A 25,702-nucleotide genomic window follows, 5' to 3' on the forward strand; every position below is an offset into this window, starting at 1 on the left:
TATAGAGGATTTGAGGAAAGGGAATCCCAAACACTGTGGGTAAGATGAGAGTAATAACCCAGCCATCATAGAAATAGCGGGTGCTTCCTCAGAAGTTGGAAAATAGAACCAACCAGAGTCTAGAAGAGAAATCTAAAGGATATAAAACCTGTTTGTAGAAAAGATGTCTCACTGCAACACCATTCACAACAGTGGAGAGAAAGAAATAACCTGTGTCCATCAACTAACAGCCTAATGAATGAATGATGTAAGGGCCAATGGTCCATTGCCATATTTGCACAGTGAAATATTTTATCACTTCCAGTAATATCAATGAAACTATAGAGCATGATGCTAAGTGGAGTAAACTTGGCACAAATACGGTAGGCATGGTCTTACTACATGTGGAATCTGGTGGTGTCAACTCAGAGGAGAGAAGCTAAGTAGCTGGTTTTTGCTATTACCTGGAGGATGAACAGAAACTGGGAAGTATTAGTCAAAAACATGACATTTTAAGATAGGTAATAAATAGTATAAAATGAAACTTCAATGTTCTCTGTTATTGCTTGACTAGAAAGAGCAAGGACATCTGTGATGTTCCTCAAGCCCTATTAGCATGGACAGCAATGAGGGGGATTGAAGCTTCAGAAAGACCCGAAGGAAGTGAGATGGCAAGAATGGGGGACAGCCCGCCAAGAATCCCAAGATCCAAATGCACCTAAAAACACCTGGCGTCCAGGATGCTGCCCCCAGGGCAGGCACACAGGTCTTTATAAACATGCTCTGTGCTGTTCCAACATGTTTGTGATATCAAAAGGACTTAGAATTTTCCCAGATCACCATGTAATCCAAAAATGCTCTCTTCTGAGTCTGTGTGGGTGAGGAACACACTAAAAAAAACATGTTCTGGTGAATGTCAATGCACGGTATTGGAGCATACAGGAGGCTTCATCTTGAAGCAAATGTTTTAAATGTTAAGTAACTTTTGAACATAAAATCCACTTCAAAGTCGATGTCTCAATGGCAAAGAGACTGAAAGAAAAGAAAGGAAAACTCTAGCCTTTGTCAAAGGGCAAGAACATCCTTCAAAGCATGAAGTCAGGACTGGGAGTGTAGTCCAGCAGAGGTCTGGCCTGAGGTTGCTGCAGACCCCACACGTCACAAGACCCTGCAAAAGGGGATCTTGACTGGAGACAAGCCCATGCCTTGTTGTACCATTGTACAAAAATCTCAGCACACATCAGCTTCAGAAACTGATTCTACAAAGCTACCCATGGAAACACAGCTAGACCTGGAGAAAGACAGGGTAGTCAGCTCTCCTAAGCACAGGTGGGGCTGGCCATGTTTTGTGACAGATGTTTAATATATTAGCCATAAACTGATGTCTCTTGCCTTCTTAAACCTCATCCTTAATCCCTGGACTTGCCAAACATTGTAGATAATACACATTCTTGATGTCTAGTATGTTACATTTATCACTGCCTATGCTGTGAACACTTAATGAAGTTTGACATCTATTTGGGACTCAAATGTGCATTTCTGAATATACTTTAGTTGTTACTATTTTTTAATCATCTATACACACGGGTATGAGAGTACATGTCCATGTGTGTAGGTGTCCATGGGGAACAAAAGAAGACCTCGGTGCTCTGGAACTAACTGGAATTACAGGTGATTATGAGCCACCCACAATGGGTGCTGGAAGCTGAACTGGGGGTATCTGGAGGAGTAGGAAACACTCTTAACTGCTGGCCTATTTCTCTAGACTCTGTCATAATTTTAAAAAAAAGAATCAGGAAATATATAAAAATAGCTCTTTATTCATGGGGGTCTCATAATGTCTTAGTCATTGGGTGTAAGAAGTAAGGTTTTTCCTGTCGGCCTGGACCCATCACGGCGCCAGCCCCAAGAAACACACAGAGACACTGTATTTGATATAATGTTGTTGGCCAGGTACTAGTTTCTTATGGGCTAGCTCTGTCTTAATTATTAACCCATTTCTATTAATCTAAGTATTCCCACGTGGTCTCACCTTACCAGAGAGTAGGCCCGGACCTCTGTTCTCCAGTCTCTACTTGCTGACTCCTCCTTACTCCTTCCTCGAATCCTCCTTGACTTCTAGTCCCGCCTATCTTGCTTTCCTATTGGCCAACAGCGCTTTATTCATTAACCAGTATGAGAAACATTTACAGAATGACATCTCCCTTCAATTGGGTGAACAAATGAAAGACTTGTCTACTTTTAGTGGAGTGAACCCTGTGTTTAGTGAGCTACTTGGTTTAATTTGGACTAGGATGCAGTATGGCCCCAAATCACTATGGCAGCTCAGGAGTCAGGAGTCCCAGAACCCAAGTCTGGGTTTTTTTTTTCAGGTTTCTCCACTCCAGGGAGACAGACAAGGGGGCAAACAGACCCCTTCATGGGGACATGAGATTCAGTGTCTACAAATCATAGAATCCCTATCCTTGGAGCAATAGGAGGCGTGTCAGAACTCAGCATTCTTTACGCATCTACCATCAATCTGCGGTGCCAGGCACGGGACAGGTGATTAGAGCCTCCTTCTGCTGGCCTCTGGAAGTTGAGTCCTAATCACCCTTGGAGGCGGCAACAGATGAAGAACTGGAGGTAGAGAACGGGGAGGCAAGACTGTTCAGAGGGGCAGAACGGTTAGCCCATCTCAGTGTGTTCTGGTTCATATGAACATTCATTCGGGAGTTTTAGGTGTTGGGAGAGGCATGGCATGCATGTGTGGTATGTGTGAGTGTATTTGAATTGGGGTGCATACTTGGGCAGGTGTGGAATGTGGAATGTGAGTACATGGGTGAGCATTCACCTCCTCATTTGCCTACTGTCTCTAAGTGCCTAGATCCCTGCATTCTGCTAAGGTGGCAGACAGCAAAGAGAAGACAGCCCTAGTCTTTCTTGCTCTAGAATCTGAGGATGGAGTTCTTTCCCACTCTGAGCAGAACAGAGGGGTCCTACCAGCCACCCAGCTTCCAATTAAAATCCTGGAAACAAAAGACACCTCTCCCTGAGTCCTGTCTCCTGTCCCCCATGCTCTGACCCTGTGATCTTTGTACCTTGTGAACCTTGTGAGCTCTATCCCCTGTGAGTCTTTTTATTATTTTTTTCTTATTTTACATAACAATCCCAATTCCCTCTCCCTCCCATCCTCCCATCCCCTGAACCCCGCTCCTTGTCCCATTCCCCACTCACTCACCAGGGACGGTGATGCCTTCTGGGAGGGACCATCAAAGTCTATCAAGTCATTTGGGGTGGGGCCTAGGCCCTCCCTCCTATCTCTAGGCTAAGGAAGTATTCCTCTATGGGGATGTATCCCAGAGGATACATTCTGGTTCCACTGTCAGAGGTCCCTTAGACTGCCCAGGCCTTCTCACTGAGACCCATGTTCGGGGGTCTGGGTTGGTACAATGCTGGTTTCCCAGCTATCAGTCTGGGGTCCATGAGCGCCCTTGTTCAAGTCAGCAGTTTCTGTGTGTTCTCCAGCTTGCTCTTGACCCATTTGCTCATCACTCCTCCCTGTCTGTAACTGGATTCCAGGAGTTCAGCTCAGTGTTTAGCTGTGGGTGTCTGCTTCTGCTTCCATCAGCTACTAGATGAAAGGTGGCAGATAAAGTAGTCATCAATCTCATTATCAGGGAAGGGCATTTAAGGTAGCCTCTCCACTATTGCTAGTGGAGAGGTTGTTGGAGTCATCCTTGTAAATCTCTGGATATTTCCGTAGTGCCAGTTTTCTCTTCAAACTTATAATGACTCCCTCTATTATGGTATCTCTTTTCTTGTTCTTCTCTATTCCTCCCCACACACACACACACAATCTTCCTGCTCCCTCATGCTCTCCTCTCCCCTCCTCTTCTCCCCTTCTCTTTCTCCTACCTCCCTCTCCACTCACTTCTCCCTCCCCTGTGATTCTTGTCCCCCCCGTGCCCTGTGAACCCCATCCCCTGTGATCTCTGTCCCTTCTGTGCCTTGTGAGTCCTGCTCCTGTGAGCCTTGTTCCCTGTACCCTGTGATGCTTATACTCTGAGTCCGGTTCCCTGTAAGCTCTGTGCCCTGTGCCCTTTGAGCCCTGCGCTCTATGAGCTGTCTGCCCCACTCGCCCTGTGCCTTGTCCTCTGTCCCCTGTGAGCCCTGTCCCAGGTGACCCCTGCTTCACTCTTTGCCACATAACTTGTTTTCTTTTTCAGTGACAGCAAACAGAAGCAGCGGGTCCTGGGTGTGGCAGCTACTAACTAGAAAATGTCCAACATGGAATGCTTGGCCTCTTTTCTGATTTATTATTTCCCTAATTGTATGGTGCCTGGAAACATAACGGAAACCAAGACTACTAAAATGTGAGGGAAAGGAACAATGGCAAACAAACCATTTTCTAAAATATAGGAACTGTGGCTTTTTTTCCAGGAAATGGGAACACACCCTGACAAAACTGGAGGGCTGAAGCCTGGCTGCTTCCTGGCTCCCAAGCGCAGCATCACCAGTTTAGCATATATGATCCCCACGATGCCCTGCATCAAACAGAGCCACAGTCATAAGGCATAAAGCATTACAGACTGGTACCTATAGAGTATGCTGACCACTGCACCTGATCCACATTCCTGGGTAGGAGTCTTCACTCTCACGTTTGGTAAGATAGGAACCCCCCACCTTTAACCACAGAATGAGACAGAATCACTTTCACTTCAGCCAGGGTGTGCCAGACAACATGCTTCTGGAAGGTTCCACAATTCATAGGTGCACTCTGGTGTAACCCACATATAGCGCTGGAGGTAAAGACCTGTCATTTGAAACCACCGCCCCATGGTTGAGGCATAGCCCAAAGCTAGTCCGCTAATCTAGAATTCTAATAGAGAAATTCGCCATAGTACTTTTTCTGTGAAGTCTTCTCATTCTCAGGGCACAGTGCAGCCCTATTGTTACCAGGACATGAGCTGTCTCTGTCAGTCCTGAGTCCATCCTATCAAGGACAGTCCTGAGAAGTTTGACAGTGAAGTTTGTCTTAGAAAATTTTCTTTTGCAAGAATGGAAAAACAAGAAACAGAGAGACACAGAATCAGGGATGAGATGCCTCCTGATTTTTTTTCTCCGCCCCAGAATAACCAGTCCAGCCCTGGGTGGGCATGGCATCAGTCAGAGCCTGGGACTAAGGCCACAGGACACAGCAGGGGCTTAGGCTAGCAATGCTCACCTGCCAGACACATAAACACTCTTCTAAAATGATTTAAACTTCCAAAGCAAAGCTAGTTTGATCACAGAACTTAGGCCTGGGAGTGGCACACTGTGTCTAGAGCCTGTTGTGAGCCACTTTTCCCAGGGACAATGCATTTTCTTCTGAAAGACTCAGAGTTGATTTCTGTGCAATGTGCTTGTCTGTGAGGGTATCCGCATGTCCCCAGAGAGTCACCAAAAATATGCAAAAGAAATGTTCTAGCAGATTGTTTAACTGTATCTTAAAGTGCTTTACTTGTAAACAACACACCAATGTTGTCAAAAATATTAGTCTCAGACTTGAGAAGTCAATTTTGTTGCCACAATGGGTCGCTGATAACCAACCCTCCCATCTTCTGTTCTCACTTCTTACCAGAGACATGGCAACCGTCTCCTTCTAAACCCACCTCAGGTTTTATGTGCTCTGGTTTCTCTTCTGTGATGATGTTTCGTGGGTCTGACCTCATCAGAAGAGCACAATTCAAACTTTTTATATGAATTAGCCATTTTTCATTGTGTGGACAAGACACAAACATTTCCATGAATGGCACACATAAACAATGAAAACCGAAGACAAAATGAGTCCTGCCTGTCATCAGGGTAATAGTTTAATTGTGTACAGTTATTCTTATATTAAAAGCTGCATACCTGGCAAGCTTTACTGGGGAACAGGGACTTTTAAGCGTGCCAGTGTTTCTATACAAGTAACGCGGGTCAATTGCAAAAGGGATAGCCATAATGATTAAATCATTAAAATTTTGTCTATGCTTCACAGAGCATAGAGAAAATTAACTTCCCACCAACCTCATTTTTCTGCTGAACATGAAATAATGATTTTCTGCCAGTATAATTACAAAGCTAACATCTGATAGAGTCAGCATCCAGCGGGGATTATCGTAGGCATGAGTATTAGACCTCATTACCAGCTTGACTGCAAAATTATTACATCTTGTAATTGGAGGGTGAGATTTATATACAGATTGGCCGGGTTTCTGTAAGATTGTAATTACAAGCTTCGTTGGTTTGCTACTTATCACACGGTGCAGGAGGAGGCAAAAACAAGCAGAGGGAAGACCATTTCATTAAGCTATAACCCCATCGCGGGAGGAACGCTGTAACGTCCCTGTATTTATTAGGCCAAACAGAGCTGTTTGCAGAAGGGGAACCCATTTATTACTGCCTGACAAATGGGATTTCATTTATTTAACCTCGGCGATCTATTTCAGTAAAACGTACAAACGAGCCATCCATTTTATGATTCCGGAGTCAACGCTCAATTATCTAAAGGCTAACTGAGTGTTAAAGTGGCCATCTGCTGGGATGAATTCATTGATTTAATTTGCTTCGAGTTGCTGAATGATGCGGGGTAGGTGGGGAGACTGGGCTGAGCCTGCCTGATTGAGGCGGGAGCCTGTGTGGGCACCGCCTCCTGAGTGTGCCAGAGTGAGCGCGCGTGAGCCTGTGTGTGCATGCAAGCACGCATGTTTAATCTTTCACACAATAGAAGAAAGCGATCAATAGCAGCTTAAATTTTATGAGACAAGGAGTTAAGTTGTTCAGCCCCAGCCAGAACACCTTTGCTCTCCGGTAACAAGTCATCTCCGGGGCGGAATTAATATTGACAAGCTGGCTTCTTTGTGGCTCATTTGGAGGGCGCCTGGGCCAATTGGCGGGCGGTGGTAATAGAGCCGTTATTAGACTGCATTATGAGACTGAGGATCGATGCCCAGCCGGCCACCGCCCGGAAGGAGACAGGCTGCCTGCCCTTGCCATCAGTTATACCTCATTGCTGCTGACATTTATTTTTAAGGGTTTTTTTTAAACATATAAAAAAACACATAAATAAGCAAGTGGGTAAGAAAATAAATGCCAGTTCTCAGAGCTGTCAGAGCTGACCCTAACTGAAGAAGAGGGCCAGACAGTCAAGCAGACAGAGTAGAAGAAAGGCTACATACAGCTCAGTGTGGCAGCCCCACCCTCCCAAGGCCACTAACCCAGGACTGGCCTCAAGGCCCTAGAGGTAAATCCAGCCATGGCTGCAGCTTCAATTGAACTCCCTGAATAAGCAAGAACAAGGAGGCAGAAATGTGTACACACGGTGGTCATGTGTGTACCATGTCTCCAGGGGCTGGAAACCTTTTCAGGGAGCTGGCAGGCCCAAGCCTCTCCACCCCGCTCCCTGACACTCACCACTCCCAAGCTCTGTACTCACACAGCCCTCGGTGGTGTTGGTTCTGCTGTCTTGATGGCATCACTCACCCAGGAGACCAAGGAGGGAATTGCTAGTCTTCTCTGACAAGTCCCCTGTGAGCTCCGCCTGCGTCCCAGAATCCTGTCTCTGGGAATGAATGAGTAACCCTCCCAGGTTAGCAGGTGGCAGCTCCCTGAATTACAGAAGCCCTCTTGTCAGGTTTGGTTGATTTAGGATTCACAAATGCAAAGTTCCAGTTACCTTTACAGCCTCCCCTCATCAGTACCACGAGACTGCATGGTTAGGTATGGAGTTGTCACCTCAGGAATTTCCGAGATCATGCACACTCTGAACACTTAGATAGGCAGGGCCTGGTTGGGGCTGTACTGAGTGCAGAGAAACCACTCAGGACAGCAGCAGGGAATACCAAGCTGATGGACAAGCCTCTGCTCCATGGTTGCCCGTGGCATGGTAACCACAGGTCTGCATTCCTCCCTACCTTCCCTACAGGCTGAGCTGGAGGTAGAAAGATGGCATTCTGCAGGCCATCATCAGCCTCTTTGGGAAGAACCTTAGTCATCAGTGTTGAAACTATTCAGGACCTCCCTGGGCTACCTGACAGTGGCCCTTCTTGGCCAGCACAAGGCAGGTGTGCCTTCTCATTTCTTTCCTGAAACAACTGGACCCAGAGTTGCTACAAGCTTGACTAATGAACTTTCTATACTCTGCAATAAACTTCCACAACTATAGTTGTTGGAATCATTGAGAAACTTTTACACTTAAAGGGTCAGAAGCCATCAGTGAGTAGGTTAACAAATTCATTAGAACTTGTAAGTGTTAGGTTTTAATTTAAGGAAAATGTACTGGTGTCTGTTAGAAATTTACAAAGTAGAGATGAGCAGTAGACAAGTTGTTCTGTTTTGACTGTAGCTAGATTAAACTTCCCAGGCACCCCCCTTTAGAATCTGTGTATTCTGTTAACTTGCCTTGGGGACATGACACAGCACTATCTTGCTTCTCTTTAATAATGGGAAGGGGCAGACGCTGCAGGCTATATGAATTTGGAATATTCAGCGTGAGATAAAAGTTCAAACATTTTCACTATTCATGGAAGCAGGAAACTGAGGTAAGAGATCACTGATGAGGTAGCTCAAAAATTCCACTTTACTGTTTGCAAACAATTTTGCCTTTAGCCTTGAAACTAAACACAGAGACAAGCAATGTCAGTGGAGCTAAAGCTACAAAACACTAGTTGGAAGAGACCATGGCACATAGCTCTGCTCTTACCGGAAGTTCAAGGTAATGACCCAGTCCTGGTTTGCTGGCTCTGCCACTGTAGGTAATTTAACTGGGTAGGGGATGAGGGGTGTTTTCTTTCACAGGTATCCAACCCCACAGGTTTGGAGCAGGATGCATAGAGGTCAGATGCTCTGGGGCTTTTCCAGGAGTGATCGTGTGGATACCCACACTCCAGACCCAGGTGTGTGGGTGAACCTGTAGGGAGGATGTCCAGCTTCCAGATGTTCTCCCTTATCCACCCATGGAAGCTTTCCTACATAAGTAGATTTCAGTGCTATTTTTTGTCTGTTTCTTAGCAGGGATTGAATGTGTGTGTGTGTGTGTGTGTGTGTGTGTGTGTGTGTGTGTGTACATACATACATACATACATACATACATACATACATACATACATACATATATATCCTCAAGACACTAGTCATTTTAAGATCAGTAACGATCTAATTCAAAATAAATACTGGCTACTTATCCCTCAAATGCTCCGAGTATGTCTTCATATGGCAGGAAGGTCAGGTCCAGTCTGGTTCAGAGTGGGCAGCAGAAGACATTGAGTTCAGGCATAAGTATGATAGAACTGAGCTGAGGGAGTGGATTCATGAGTGCTGATCCAAGAAATAAATGGAGGACAGACAGAGGCAAGCAGAACCCCTTGCAGAGAGGTGCATCTGAGGCAGATCAATCATGCATCCCAGACCACTGATATCTTACAGCCTGTCCAGGGAGGGCCCTAGCCTAGAAAGCAGTACTGGCTGCACTGGGTGGTATTTGACCACTTGCAGTAGCAGAGCCCCACAAGAAGCTAGTAGAGCATGAAAAATTTAGAGAAAAGATACTGTGTCCTCCAATAGACCTCCACACATGCACTGAAAACCCATCACCGGTGTCCTGATTTCAGAGGAACTCTTTAAGGGCCAGTGTGACAAATTTCTGGTTACCTTACCAACTTGAGGTCTAAAGCATAAGCTAAGACTGGGCACTTTGACCCACCCATGCTCCACAGATGCACCCTGAAGGGCAGAGGCTCTGCCACAAGAAGCCATGCCATAAACGTTCAGGATGCAAACCCAGATTATCCTGGATATAGAACTGTGTGGCAGACAGAGTGCTAGGGGAAAGAGTAAAACAAAACAACACCGAGTCAATGGTCACACTGCAGGCCCCACAACAGGAGACCTGCCCAGAGCAGCAGTGCTGCAGCTGCCCCCATGGGGGACATCATCCTATTTGCAAAGAGCCCCTGCCTTGTCCATACAGCTAGAGTCTGTGCCATGATCACAGGTCACTGCACTACTGTTCTGTTTTCTGCTTTGACATCACATGTACAATGGATCCACCTGTTCCCCCCCCCATACAAGATCAAAGCACAATTCCCACCATGACAGTGCTGAGGTGATGTACTCTGGAAGATGATGTGGTCAGAGGGTAGAACCTATGGGGAGACAAAAGGGATGTCTGCACCCAGGAGATGCCCAGACTCCACCACTGGCACCCTCACCTTATGTTTCCAGGCTCCGGGGCTGTCCCTTGAAACCACTTTGATATAGAAGTCCCATCTGACTGGTGTGGCCTATTTTGAATTCTGTTTGTTGCTCACATTCTAGGTGCTATCCTGCCATAAACCTTTACTGCAGACAGACGGCCCTCTTAACCTGCAGACCCTCCAACATTCTATCTTCTAAAACTCACTTTAGATATAAACATGGCTACCCCATCCCTTTTAGGTTAGTGATTGCCTGGTTGTATTTACAGGTGCACAGGTGCATAATTGTATTATAGGTGACATTTATGTGTAAAGTGATTTTTTTTTCCACTGGCATATTGCATCTTGCTTTCTTTTTTAGTTGGACAGGGAATCCCATTTTAATCATGGATCTATCTGTCTATCAGTTACCTATAATCAGTCATTCATCATCTACCCTTTCTCCCTTGAACCCATATTTCCATGGTTTTTATAGAATTTTAATTTCATAGCTGTAAAAGCTAAAATATACACATTTAACTCGTATTAGTTCTTGCTAGAGTTTCTTGTCCGGCCAGCTCCCTCTACCCTTGAGCCCCAAATAAGTACCCAGAGACATATATTAATTTATAAATTGTTGGTCAATGGCTATGGCTTCTTACTGGCCAGCTCTCTTTTAATTATTAACCCCTAACTACTAATCTATGTATTTCTACATGGCCTTGTCTTACCAGAGAATGCCTGGTGCATCCTATCTTCCTGGTCTCTCCATGGTGTCTCTCTTTTTGGTGGGCTCTGTCTGCGTACCTTTCCCAGAATTCTCCTCATCTAGTCCTGCCTATCTTCCTACCTCTATTGGCCAAACAGTGTTTTATTCATCAATCAATAAGAGAAATGCATGTACAGACAGACAACCCCCGTCAAGGTCTATTTTCCCTCTTGGTCCTAGGAAGTTCGCATGGCTGTTCTCAGTGTGTGACCACTGTGAGCTTGCCCACTGCCTCTGGGAATATGTTCACCCCACTTCCTAATGAGATATTGGCTGCAAGAGGTGGCAGCGGGTCACTACTTTCTTCCCCTTTCTTGTGGTCTCCCTGGACGTTTCTAACTGTTGCTTCTGGCCTAGGTCTGTACTTTCCTGACTCCACTCCTGGTGGTGTTTTATAAATGTTGGGCATAGTTTTGCCCTTGATGGAGGCTGGATTTTATTATATTCACTTGCCAAATGTTGTGCTTTTTCTCTTCTCTTCAATTGAGATTTTCTGAAGGGGTTTGGGTTTTTGAAGATTTGGAACCTGTTTCGGGAACCAACTTCCCATAGCGATCACGTCCCAGAACTGATTTAGACCCACTGGTGGGGGTGACACAGTGTTGGGGTGATACAGTGCTATGATAACATACTGCTGGGTGGACACCGCACCCGGGTGACAGAGTTCTGGGGTGGTAGTGCTAGGAGCTCTGCCCATACCCTGGTATTGTAATGCTTCCCCACTAGAGTTAACTAGAGTTGAAATCCCTTCTCATCTGTGAGAACCCTGAGACTCTCCAGTCCACTGCCACTTTTCTCCCTTGTCAATAACTCTTCCTTATTTTTTTTTCATGAGATAAAAGAGTGTGTCATTGTCTGTGGGTTCCTCTAATTCATCACAGTGCCTTGGCGAGACACTCCTTGCTGCCTGCCCTGCCTGGGAGGGCCTGGGCTTTGTGATCTGGAACTGTGTATCTGCAGTTCCCGGCAATCCATAGCTTATCTTGGTGCAAACCACCTCCTGGCATGTCTGCCTCTGTACCATTTCCAACACTCAGTTTGTTTTCTGGTGACATTCTAGATCATTCCTTAAGATCCCGTCTCCCAGCTTTTATGCACAGTGACACCAGCTCAGATTCAGATTTTTTTTTCCACCAACTGATCTCTTCATTCTTTATTGTCTCTCTGTTATCTATTTGGTCATTTGGCTTCTCGTTTTGGCAACCACATTTATTTCATCACATTTTGAATGACCTCCTGTTTTCTGAGACACCGTCATGTTTACTTCAGGCCTGTTTCTGATTATTCTGAGGTCTGCAGTATGAGGTCTCATTTCTTACCTTCCTTGTCTGCAGCTCATTACTTCATTTGTTCAGTGATGTTTTAGTCTTACCCCATGTCCCATGGGATTTCCTTGACGTGAGTCCTCAAGGTCCCTGCCTCCATCCGGGTTCATCTGTGATCTCTCAAAGGTTTGTGCTAATAAAGTCCATTCCCGCAGCAGACACCTCTTCCTGTCTTTAGTATGCTTGTGGCTACGTAAACAGATTAGTTCCCCCCATAAATTATCCTTAATCAGACTCAGAATTAATACTGTCATACTCTTAGGAAGACAATGGTTAACAGTGCTGCTCCTCAGAGACCCTTCCCTGCTGAAACATTTTACCTTCTGAGCCACATGTACCCCACCCACCACAACCCTGAGCTTCCAAGCATCAGAGGCCCCAGATGCAGGCAACTGTGGGCAGACAGCCTCCAAAAGCAAGGACTCTTGGGCTGTTGAATGGGTTATGATTCACAGTATGTGCTACAGATGAGCTGAGCTTATCCTTCAAGTATGTGTATGATGACCACATATAGAATGACCAGGAAGCCACCTGTGGCCATCATGCACTCACCTCATGGATGCATTCCCATGCACCTCCACCCCAGTATTGTTAAGGACTCTGTGGGAGACGAGTATCTCCAAACACTTAGAAGCGATGCTGGGAAAACAAACTACATGTGTCCTCTTCTCCCTCTGCAGAGAAACCTCCCATTCTACATCTGATCATCATGACTGCTGTTGCCATAAAAGGCACCATCGTGACCTGCTTACCCACATCATCTGTAAAACACGCATTAAGAATTCACAAATATAGCCAATCTATTTTCATGAGACAGATAAAGCTGAAATTATAAGTACAAAATGAAGCATGGAATAAATCCTGGAACAAAATTAACAAAGAAAAAAAAGAGCCAATCATTGTTCTGCAAAGCCTGGCCCAAGGTCTGGGTGGAATTCAATACATTCCCGTCTGGGTGAGCCATTTCCATGATCTGTGTCTGCATCATGTGTTCTTTCTTCTTCCTCCCTGAGGAAGCAGACTTCTTGCCATTTCACATCCACCGTAAGTCCATTGTTGGTGAAAAGATGGCTAAATTGGTCCATCACTTTGTAATAAAATACCAAGGACTTGTTTATCTGATCAATGCAGAATGCAGTCTCAAGCTGTTCTGTGTTAATGGGCCAAAGCCTAAAATGGTGAATTATTGACTCTCAGAGTTGCAGGGAGCTAACACTCAGATCAGGTTTCCTGCTGGAAGCTGACATATTGCAGCTGAATTGTTGGAGTCAAGAATGCATGCCCTTTGCCTCTCTCTCTGGGAGATGCCTAAAACATACAAGCCTTTCAAACTGAATTGTTAAATAGCATTCTAAAAATCACATCTCCCCACCAAACTGATGACTCAAATATGTCAAGGCTACTCACACAGCATAGTATAGTGTCCAACACCCAAGGCCCTGATGCCAGCGACCCAGGCATTTACACTGGTTCAGTGTGAGCTGAGTTTGAAACACATGTCTATCTATCATTGAAACAACTATTTGTTGGCTTTCCCACTTAAGTTTTAACTGTGAGTGAAGAGCTATGCAAGAAATTAGGCTTAGTAACACAAACGGACCTGGATCTGGCCAGAGGTTCTCATGGTGGGGCCTACATGTATGGGCCACAAGGATAAGCCTTGTCTCCAGGGATTTCAGGCCTGACTTTGATGCTGTCTTCTAAGCCTGGATTCTCACCCTGCATTACAGCCTGACCTCTCTGTGTCTTGATTTTCTTATCTGTAGGAAGACTTCCCATCAGCTCATACAGTTATCAAAACAAACAAATGAGACAGCCCAATCATAAGGCTGAACACTCTAGGGAGGTAGAGTCTCTCATGAATGTCCAACCACACTAGACTTCCAAGCATGCCCACTTCACAAAGAAGGCTTTGCTACCCAGGAGTGTGTTCATCAGCCCATTGAGTGGTGTTGCCCTCCACCACTCTAGCTCACTGGATATCACTGTTCTGCCTTTGCTTGCATGTATAAGAGAGTAGAATAAGGCCTGGACAGACATTTGGGGGACTGGCTGTCTTCTTCTGGGTGCCGCAGCCTAAGACTAATGTTACAGGGCCTCACTGGAAAAAAAATCCAGGTTTATTACAGAAATATAACCTGTTTCATCTCTCAATACAGGAATGATAAGGCTAAAAAGAGTCAGAGAGCTTCCCCACCCCGGGCTATAACCTCTAAGAAATCTGCTGGAAGAGAAGGAATAGAATGTCAGGCCCTGTCTGCAAAGCCCAAAGCTTCAGGTTTGCAGGGTATCTCGTCCACAGGGAACTCTGGTTTCACAGATACAAGCCTGGCAGTGGGCAGCTAGCCAGCAGCCTTCAGTTAGACCTGGGCTCTGCTCTGTGCCTCTTCAGCTTCAAATGTGCTGCTTTGGGCACATGAGTGATTTTGTCCGCCTCACTTTCGTGCCCCCTTCATCTAAAAGACACTGGCCTGCTCTCGCCTTCTCCTCGTCGCCCAGCCCAGCCCTCTACCTCTTCACTTGGGAAACCCTACTGCCCTTTCCTTCCTTGCACACGAGCGCCTTTAGCAGCACTGTCTGCTTGTTCTGGGCTGCTGGAATAAGGGCCACGGATCCCAGGAACACAGGGCGAGGAGGTCTGGAGCTGGAATAAGGGCCACGGATCCCAGGAACACAGGGCGAGGAGGTCTGGAGCTGGAGTAAGGGCCACGGATCCCAGGAACACAGGGCGAGGAGGTCTGGAGCTGGAGCTGGAGTACGGAACAAAACTGATACTACTAGGAACACACTGTTGCAAACTAGAAGTCTACACCACTCTCACCACAAGGAGGAGGGTAGCAAGCTTTCTTGTCGGACTATCTTTGGACTGCCTACCTACAAATAATCATCCAGACGTGTATTATTAATTAATAAAGCTTGGCCTTAGCTTAGGCCTTTCCCAATTATCTCTTATAACTTAATTATCACATATATTTTTTTAAATCTACTTTCTGCCACCTGGCTTGGTTACCTCTTCTTAGTATGGCACATCTGATTGTTCCCAGTCTACTGGCAAAACCATGTGCCTAGATTACGCCTTCTAGTTCCTCTCTCTGCCTAGAAGTCCTGCCTAGCTATTGACTGTTTGGCTTTTTGTTACACTAATCACAGCAATACACTTCATACAATATACAAATGTCCCACAACAGAGCAGACTGTAGGGGCATTGTGGAGCCTATGGAAGGGAATGGAAAAGGCTGACCTATGACCTCTACACCCAGCTAAATCAACATCTATGCCGTGTCTGCACACACGCTGGACAGCAGAATACCATGCCATGGGTAGCTCTAACATGACCAGAACTGGCCTCTCCATAGGCAGCAGAATCCAATGTCATGAGTAGCCTCTCTCTCTCTCTCTCTCTCTCCCCCCCCTCTCTCTCTCGCACACACACACACACACACACACACACACACACACACACAACCTGAGTGGCTAAGCATTAACTTTTATCGAAACTTGGCTTGTCTGAGCTTTTATGCTTCAATTATTCCACCAGCTAAAAAAAATGTTTCTCCAAAACCCACTAAAGGTCTCAAGAAGGCTAGCCAAAACCTTAAGACCATGGTAAAATCAAACTAAGTTAAAATCATGTATGCCACCCCCACCAACAATTACATGTATAAGAAGAGTTAGCTTTAAAATTCTATAATTAACCTGGATTTACTTCAAGCTTAGCCCCAAGGAAGGGAAAACTACTAAGCCTGATGGCTTAGAGCTACATCCTCAGCACTTGTGAGGGTGAGGCAGGACAGATGTGACTTTGGGGCCAAGCTGGACAACAGAGTAAGTCTCTGCCTCAAGATAAAAATGCCTGAAGTTGTGGTCCAGTGGTAGAGCACTTGCCTTACAAGCAGCTGGCTTTGGTTTCATTCTCTAGTGCTGAAATTTAAAGGAAAGTTGTTTAAACAACCCAAAAAGTGTATAAATAAAACATAAACCTTATGGCTCCCTTTCAGGGATAAGTTCATTACAGTTTAAATTTGGTGTAAGGACTCAGGCATTATGCTGGCCTGCCGCTGTCACCTGGCAGAATGCACTCAGGCAGTACAGTTGGTCAGCCCAAGTGCAAAGGACCCCTTTAAAAGACAGGTGCCCACTTGTGGCTCTCTTTTGGGCTCTCTTCCCCACTCTTCTTTTCCAGGTCTCTTTCCTGCTGTTCCCCTGGGGGGCAGACAGGAATTTTCCTGTCTCCCTCTTATCCTCCCTCTCTCTCTCTCTCTCTCTCTCTCTCTCTCTCTCTCTCTCTCTCTCTCTCTCTCTCCTTTACCACTTTTCTCTTTCCTCCTTCCCCTTTCCTTTTCGGATAAAACTTTTCACTAAGCTCTGTCTTCCCGGCATGTTTGTCCATCCCCCCCCCTTGGTCACCCTTGCCTTCCATGCAATCGGCCAAGGTCCTCCTCATGTGTTCTCATAACACCTGGACCACTGGCCGCCAGCACCACTTCCTCAGGGCCACTCCATATCCATGGCAGAGAACAGCCATGCCCCAGTGTTCGGAAGCTGAGCCTCAAATGAAGACCAGCAGAGTCAGGGGACAGAGTTAAAGAGAGACAGAGAGACTGAATTAGAGTCAGAGAGGCAGCATTAGAGACAGTCAGAGGGATAGAGACAGGGAGCAGAGTGTCTTAAGTAGGGTTTTTATTGCTGTGAAGAGATACCATGACCATGCAACTCTTACAAAGAAAACATTTAATTGAGTTGGCTCACTTACAGTTTTAGAGGTTCAGGCCATTATCATCATGATGGGGAGCATGGCAGTGTGCAGGCAGACAAGGTGTTGGCTATATCTTGAGCAGAACAACAGAAAGTTGACTGACTGAGTGAAGCTTGAGAAAAGAAACCTCAAGGTCCGCCCCCACTGTGACACACTTCCTCCAACAAGACTGTACATCCTAATAGGGCCACTCCCTCTGGAGGCCACTTTCTTCCAAACTGAGAGAGGAGAGAGAGAGAGAGAGAGAGAGAGAGAGAGAGAGAGAGAGAGAGAGAGAGAGAGAGAATGGGTTAAAGAGATAGAGTTAGAAATAAAGACAAAGAAAATTCAGAGGCACAGAAACAGAAACACCAAGAGACAGGGAGACAGAAAGAGAAATAAGAGACAGAAAGGCACCCAGAAAAAGGGAGGCAGGGACAGAAAAAGAGTTAGAAAGACTATCCAAAATGGGGGAGGGGAGACAGACAAGAAGAGAGAGCAAGATGGGTATGTACAGAGACACTGAACAGAGAAACACACAGATACAGGGGTAGACAGAGATACAGAGACAGAGAGTCAAAGTGACAAAGCGGATGACCAGATTCAGAAGTGAGACAGACAGACAAACTAAGGTAAGCAGAGACGTGGGACAATAAGAGAGAAAGGCGAAGTGAGAAAGAGAAAAGGGAACAGAGAGACTAGGAGTCAGAGAAAGTGACAGCAGAAAAAGGGAGAGAACTAGGAAGGTATAGATAGCCACAGCTTCTTCTGGTCCTTTGGGGCTATTTAGGAAAGACTTAAAACCCTGTGCATACATGGCAAGGTATCTCTGTTATCCACACTAGCCCTTGTAAGTTCCTCGGTGCTAGATCCTCTGGGAGATGGCGATGAGTTCCATTCTTAATGAGGGGAGAAGGAGAGCATCCCCCGTGACCCAGAATCCCCTTACTTTTGCCCTCATTCTGTCCAGGAGGGTCCCATTCCCTCTATTACAAAAGCATTGGCCAGGTTTTCTGAAGCCCGGCTCGCATCCTATCTCCTAGAGACTGGGACACGGACAGCCAGAGATCGCCCAGCACAGGAAAGCCCTGATTCCTCTCCTCCTGATGCAATGATATCTGGCCAGATATGCAGGACCATGTTTGACTGATGGATGCAGCCCGAAAGCCTCCAGAGCACCAGTCACCCACACTGCCAGCACAGAGGGAATCAGCCTCTGGAGGCAATTTGATCTAATAGAAGTGCATCTTCAAACACGGGTAATAGAACAGCACACGGGTCAGCTCAGCAGTAAAACCTCAAAGACCATCCCTGCCAGGCTCCGGGGTGTCATCAGCAACATGAGTCTCATAAATTGGCCCTGAGATCCCAGGAGATATGGGTCTGGCTTTATGGTCACACCGACACTCAGTCACTGGGGACATGATCGCCAGGGGATAAGGTCATGGGAGCTCTGAGATGGTATCGATGCTTAGCCCTAAAGCAGAGAGCAAAGTGATAACAAAATTGGAGGTGGGCTGCGGAGGGAGGAACAATAATCCATCACTGCACCTGTGCAGGGGACCAGGAAAAGCAGTATTGATTTTCTTACAGGCCAGTGCACAGATTTGTCGGACAAAAGAATAGAGATGTCAACCCCAGAATCTGTTGGCAGCCATTGCTGTACGCAGTCTGAAGCCTGCCTCATGGAGGCCTGGAGCACTTGGCACACCGACTTCGGAAGGAGCAGTCAGTCTTACTCCAGGGAGACAGATAAGCCGATCCCACAGGAATGGGTGTGACATTAACTCCCACCTGTGTGGGCTCAGAACCTGCTGTGACCATGTCCTGCATGTGGCACCTTCTGGTCTAGAATACCTGCCTCCTAGAGAAGGGGTCCCTGAAAGATAACCAATATTAACTGATTTTAAGATTCCAACTGATGGGCAGTTTGGCATTTTAGAGATAAGTCAATGGAATTCATTTCACCTTGAGGTCAGGTGAGCCTGACTAAGCACTAGGCCCTAGTTGTTTTCTTTGGCCAAGGTGATGAGAATCAGAGTCCTTGGGCCTTGAGTGCCTCAGAGAAATACATCCAACCTGTGCACCCCCAGGGATGCTGCATAATATGTATCGGAAGATGCACACATCAGGAAAGAGTGATATTAATTCTTTGTATTAAAGGTAACAGCTCCTCCAGGCCCCACTAGTTATCTGAAATTCTAAAGAAAACTGATCCATTTTCCTGGTACATTATGCTCAGCAATCTCCACTAAGCTGGTAAGTTGGAGTCACAGGATAATGATGAATGCTGGGCAAATCCCAACAGGAGTCAAGCTGCCCTCTTGCAGCCTGAGCCCCTTGGATTCCAGTTCACTTAAAGTTTCAGTTAGGCATGTGGTGTTCATTAAGTGTTAGGAAGCTGGTGACACTGAGCACTGTAAAGTTATGAGGGATCAGTATTTCCCTCCTGTGATAAACGTTCCCAAGGCCAGTGTGAACACATCTAATGCATAGCAGAGTGTTCATAGTTCCCATTCATTCAAGTTGGTTACTTTATATCAATTCCTCTAACAGCTTTGTGCTGTCTCTGATCCAAAGAGTTTCTCCCTCAAGAGTGTTTGTGAAGAATGAGGCAGTTGCCTGAAATGGATTCACAGGGCAACTGACCTTAGTGTTAAGTGACCCCCTGACCTCCTACTTCTATTCACCAGCTCTCTGAGAACCTCCCACCGATGAGCAAAGAATACTTGCCAGGTCTAGTGATTTCAAGATCCATGGATATGCATCATAATCCAGGAGGACAGACCATGATGTTGCTACATAGTGAAGAACTGTGTGAGCTAAAGACCTGGGGTCCTTTGAAACTTTCTGTTGGACCTGGGATAAATAAGTCTGGGGCACATATGGGTCCTAACTGTCCCTGGTCATGAGGCCCAGGAAACCGGTTATACTCTAGATACATCTCCGAACATCATGGACAGTAGTGCATTGTAAGATATATCCCATATGGGTATGTTTTTCTTACTGTCTTATCTGTCTGCTCATTTTATTTATGATGTCTTTTGGAGTACTGAGATATTTTTTTCCATTTTGATGAATTAGGATTTAGTATAACTTTTTATTGTCTGAGGATTTGTTGCTTTAATATCTTTCTTAAGAAACATTTGCATACTGCCAGGGTATTTCCCTAGGCCTGCTGCTAGTAATTGTGTAGTTTTTAAGATGAAGTCTGTGGTCAGTGTCAAAGTATATGTGAATATGCCATTGGGCTGGCTTTATCCAAGCCGAAAGCTGCTGAGTCCAGTACTATTAACTGACTACGGTGTCCCTGTAGGAGAATGAGTGACTGTGACGCCACTCAGGGTTCTGTTCCAAAGGTTGGTTTCTCTGACCTTGTGCCAATTCTGTTTCTGATAACTATTGCTTCCTGTGACAGCATGTAACCCAATAGTGTGGATGAGACACTTTCCTTTATCCCTCACTCTTGGAGGAAAACTATTGTAATTTAAAAACAGCAGTGGGGGGGAAAGAGAGAGAGAGACTGTGCAACAGGGTCCAAGCAGAAGGATTTTTCATTAGGGAAAGGGATCACATAAAGGGGAAAGGGGAGGGGAGACTGGCCTCTGGTGACAGGAGCAGCGGGAGAGAGAAGAGAGGGCAGAGGGGCAGATGGGCAGAGAGAGAAAGACTGAGAAAGGGAGAGAGAGGGAGAGAGAGAGAAGGATGGGAGGTGGGCAGGGCCCCTTTAAAAGGGATCATAGTGAATGTGCACAGGTGGTGCTTTTAGTGACTGCAGTTGAGGGCGTATCCTGTCAGAACCCCCAAGAGCAGGCCAGGACAGATGCCTGAATACTAACAAAAACTCTACTATTTCACAGTTGATGATGATGTCTTTTCAATTACAAATACATTTCACTGGGCCATAAAAAATGGCTCAGAATACAAAGGTGCTTGCTGCCATGCCTGACCACCTGAGTTTGATCCCTGGAGCTCACAGGGAGGAAAGGATGCAGCAGATTCCTGCAAGATGTCCTCTGACTCCACCTCTATGATGAAATGGTATGAACATGCATAAGCATATGCATACACACACATGTGCATCTATGCACACACACATGCATGCACACACACACACACACACACACACACACACAGTAAATAAATAATTAAGCAAACACGAATGTAAATGAACACCTCTTCCTAGCTTGCTACCCCAGGGCCAGATGCTCACTCTGTGAAATGTTCTTTTTATATTGACTGAGTAAATTATATTCTTTCCCCTTTATTCTATTAAGAATTATGAATTATATTATCCAGTCTCTGAGTGAAAACCAACCTAGTATGATTGGGTTAAACCCTGTTGTTGTTGTTAGTAGTTATTTTCTTCCCACCATATGTCGTATTTTTGGCATGTGTTCTTGGCTCATTTGGTCTGTTTTGACAAGGATATTCCAAACTGAAGGGAGAAGGGACCATCAACAGATGCTAATAAGAGATGACAGAGGTGCCAGAATTATCTCCCATATCTGAAGCAGCCATCACAGAAGCAATTTCCCGAGCAATTATAAAAACACACTAAATACATGAAAAAATAGTCTCACAAAAGAGCGGAAATATAAAGAACCGAGAAAACTTGCAAACTTAAAACAAAAGCATCTGTAGTTTTGTTTTTGTTTATTTGGTTGGCTATTTTAACCACCTTTTCCTTAGTTTCTCTTTGTTCTGTCTCAAGCTCATTTCTTCCATGCTACCTTGGGTGTTACGTCTGCATAGACTTCATCGACTACTGCAGGCTTCTTTTCTGGACAGACCTGCCCACCTCCATCTGTGGGGAATGTTAGGTTTCTTGGTAGTCCTGACCCCCACATACTTAATATTTTTATTACACCTCAAGTACTGTGAATGGCAAATGGCAAAGGTCACAGATCCTGACCTCGCTCCACAAACTAGCAGCTTTTCTTAGAGGCAGTTTGCCTTTCCCAGTTCCCACCAGAAATCCCATCTCTCTCTCAGCAGACAAAAGCTAAATGTGTTAATCCATTCTCCATTGTTGTTGGGATTTGGGGGTTTTGATGAGAATGTGGGCATCTCCCCACACATGGCACTCTGAGGCTGACCCACAAATTCTGCACAGACGAAATGCAGTCTTGGAGCTCCCTCCACCCCTGTGTCCTCTCCTCTGGGGAATTTCCTCCTCTCTCTTCTTCATAATATTGATGTCCCTGAACATTGTCCTCTGAGCCCTGGCTCTCTGCCCGAGTCCATTGTAGACATTGTGTGTGCAGAATGGACAAACACCACAGACAAAAAGCCAAGGCCCATAAACTACCCAGTGCAGCTGCTTCATGGGAAGAAGAATCACATAATGTTATTCCTGCTCCCAGTCACTCTCTGTCACCTCCAAATGCTTGGGGCTTAGAGGCATTATTCTTCCAGGGCTTGTCCTCACTCCCTGGAGGACAGCTTTCCTGGCAGCTCCTCATCTTCCTTGTCTCCTGTCAGAGTCCCTTGCCTGTTGTCAGGTATATATGTAGTTCCTGTGAGGGGGCACCTCTGCTAGAAGGAACAAGAACAGAACCATCTGTGTGCACACTAGAAATACATGTTTCTCTTGCACTGGAGGTTGAGGTTGGGGTACATGTCTGTACTCTGCAGGTACCCTGAATCCTGAAGCTGTCCCTTCACTTACCCTCTCCCAGATAAGGTTCGGGCAGGTAGATAAAATCCAGGGTTTACAATCCACGGTCATAGGATGCGAGGGTGATGCTGATATGTAGGGATTGCTGGCTGGAGCAAAAGAGAATGTTGTGTCCACACAGCTAGGGCTGGGCTAGTCCCCTCCCAGGAAGAAGGAGCTCCTAGTACTCAAGTATACCTCAGAGACAGGACTCCCTAAAAGCTTTCTCACAGCCAGGCTGGCCCTTCTTAGGGAAAGCTACCACCACCCAAGTGTATGGACAGAGATGCAGACACTCCCCCACATATCTGTAACATCTGTCATTCAAAAATCTCTTTCTTAAAATCCATTGGCCTTTTACTTTGTGGTTGAAACCCGTATGTGTTGTTTGAGCTGTAGTGTCCTGCCAGCAATCTACTGAGTCAGAAGGCCGTGAGAAGATAAAAGGGTGGAAGTCTCAAGCACTAATGAGTCCAGTGGCAAGCAAAAGGGCTGTGACACACACCCAAAGGAGTGAGAGCCCTGGCTGCACAGAGCAGTTTACCCAGGGGACAGGAGACGCCCAGGGATCCTCACAGAAGTAACTGCCCCTCTGCCATCCTAGCTCCAGGACCACCGAGACCCAAAGGACCGGTGTTTAAGTCTTCTGCTTGTGTCTCCACTTGGAATAATAGAATGTGTCCTTCCCCAAGCTGTCACAGAGAAGATAGAAAAAAGCATGATAGCTACTGATAAAACCCCTGTGGGTGTCTCTGGCAGCTTCTGTATCCCTCAGCAACTGACAGTGAATGGGAGCAGCAGGCTAGAGCACCAGGGGGTGGAAGCTGCATTGTGTGGTGCCCCCTAGTGTTGTGGCTGTCCTGCAGGTCAGGAAATATAGATTCCTTAGCCCCTGGCAGCCACTTCCAGGCAGGTCTAGATCAACGATTCCTCAACTCTAACAAAAGCCAGGGTTGTCATCACGGTGGGACTGGGGTGACTGGGACCCTGTCTCTAAAGATTTGACAGATAACGAGATCTTCCAGCGACCACGTGCCTCGCCTCCTCAGTTCCTTCCATCTCATCCACCTTGTTCCGGTGTGAACTTTACCCTACGTTGTTGACTGCTCATCCTAGGTCCTGCCTCTGACAGCTGTCATGTTGCAAGCTGTTCTTCCACATTTGTAGCTCAGCCCACTGAGCCCTCAAGCTGCTGAACAGGGTGCATCTCCGTGATGCCTCTGATAGTCATGCCTCCTCTCTACTGCCCAACCACCCCCCCCCCGCTGCTCTTCCTTCTGCGCTGCTTCACCCCATTCTGCCACAGCAAGTCAGTGTAAGGGTCAGCTTCAGTCATCACCTTGACACAATCTAGTCAACTTGGAAGAGGGTGTAAATGAGGGGTTGTCTGCTCCGGGTTGTCCCTTGAGCACATCTATGGAATATCATCTTAATGATTGATGTGGAAAGATCCAGCCCACTGTGGGAAGCACCACCCCCTAAGTAAGTACAAACTGTTTGACACCTCCCTCTCAGGACTGCAGTGAGCAGCTGCAATTGCTGTGTAGTCTCCTCAAGGCATCTGTGGAATATTCAAGATGGCCAGTCCTGGACATAGGCGAGGTTCTGGCTGACTTGCTTAACAGTCTTTTGCTCAAAATACCCAGGGGAGCAAGAAAGAGTCTAAAGGATGCTTACAATGGAGTCAAATTTTTCCATCCCAAAGGTCTTTCCTTACATAAGAATGAACATCAGGAGTATTTACAACATAAACTTAAAGAACTGTTAGCTGGGTGTTGTAGTGTGCACCATTAATCCCAGCCCTCTGGAGGCAGATGCAGGCAGAGCTCTATGAGTCTGAGGCCAGACTAGTCTACATAATGAATTCTAGGCCAGCCACAGCTGCATAGTGAGAACTACTCTCTCAAAATAAAAAGAGAATTGTCATTAACACAGACAGTGATTCTACCAGATTGTAACAATGTCCTACCCACTGCCAGCTCTGAATCTGCCCAAGTCTCTCTCGTCAGTTCCACCCATGTGGGGCGCGGGGGGTGGGGGTATTGGTCATGCCTTGTTCTCAGTTCCTAGCTCAAGGTTTGAGCATTAGATCTTGCTGAGGCCACCCTATCCCTATTACCCTCACCCACCTCGGAATCCCCATTTCTTGACTGGGAGTTTAACGCTGTTTGTTCTGAAGGGAAGGTGAAGAACTCTCAGACAGCAACATGAACCGAGGTGGTTGCTACCAAGAACTACCCCAAAATACTCACCTCCATGTTTCAGGCTGTCTCCCCGGATACCTTTCACCTCTGGCTCAAGGTCACATCCTCGAGGTCTCTAACTCACGTCTCTTCTACAAACAGCCCCACTCCTACACCCTGTCAGAAGTTAAGTGCCCAGATGTGTGTCTACAAGAAAGAAGAATAGTTGGCTCCTTCCTTTACAAGTGCTTGGGTCACATTTATCATTACTTATATTTATCATCATCATTATTAATGTTAATAACCTGCTTATTTAAACAAGGTCATCTATTTTCCTTAAAGCAAATCCAAAGTAAGAGGCCTGCAGGGAAATCTAACAGACGTAATAGACGTGCATGCAAGTCCTTCTCTTATGTGATGAGCTCCAAGGCTAGGGTTTGTCAATGCTTTGTGTTATGAGGATTTTATTAAGAAAATTGGCACTTTATATAAAACTCCTCATAGTGACACACCACAACACAGTGATTCTTCTGTCTCAGTGGCTTCTGCTCTTACTTCCACATTATTAAATTCTTTTTAAACATGTGTGGGTGCCTTGCCTGAATGTATGTCTATATAACACAGTCATGCCTGGTGCCCTCAGAAGTCAAAAGTGGGTTATAAACAGTTGTGAGCTGTCATGCGGGTGCTGGGAATTGAGCCCAGGTCCTCTGGAAGAGCAGCCAGTGCTTTAGACTGATATGCCATCTCTCTAGCCCTGCTTTCTGCTTCTACCAGTTCATGCAATTTGGTTAAGTCAAATGAATGCTTAAATGCCAGCTCTGCTTTACCACTGGTTAGTGGTATTTCATTATGGTCTGAAGCAGTGTAGAGATCT

The sequence above is a fragment of the Phodopus roborovskii genome, unplaced genomic scaffold (assembly GCF_943737965.1).
Source record: "Phodopus roborovskii unplaced genomic scaffold, PHOROB, whole genome shotgun sequence".
Taxonomy (NCBI): Eukaryota; Metazoa; Chordata; class Mammalia; order Rodentia; family Cricetidae; genus Phodopus; species Phodopus roborovskii.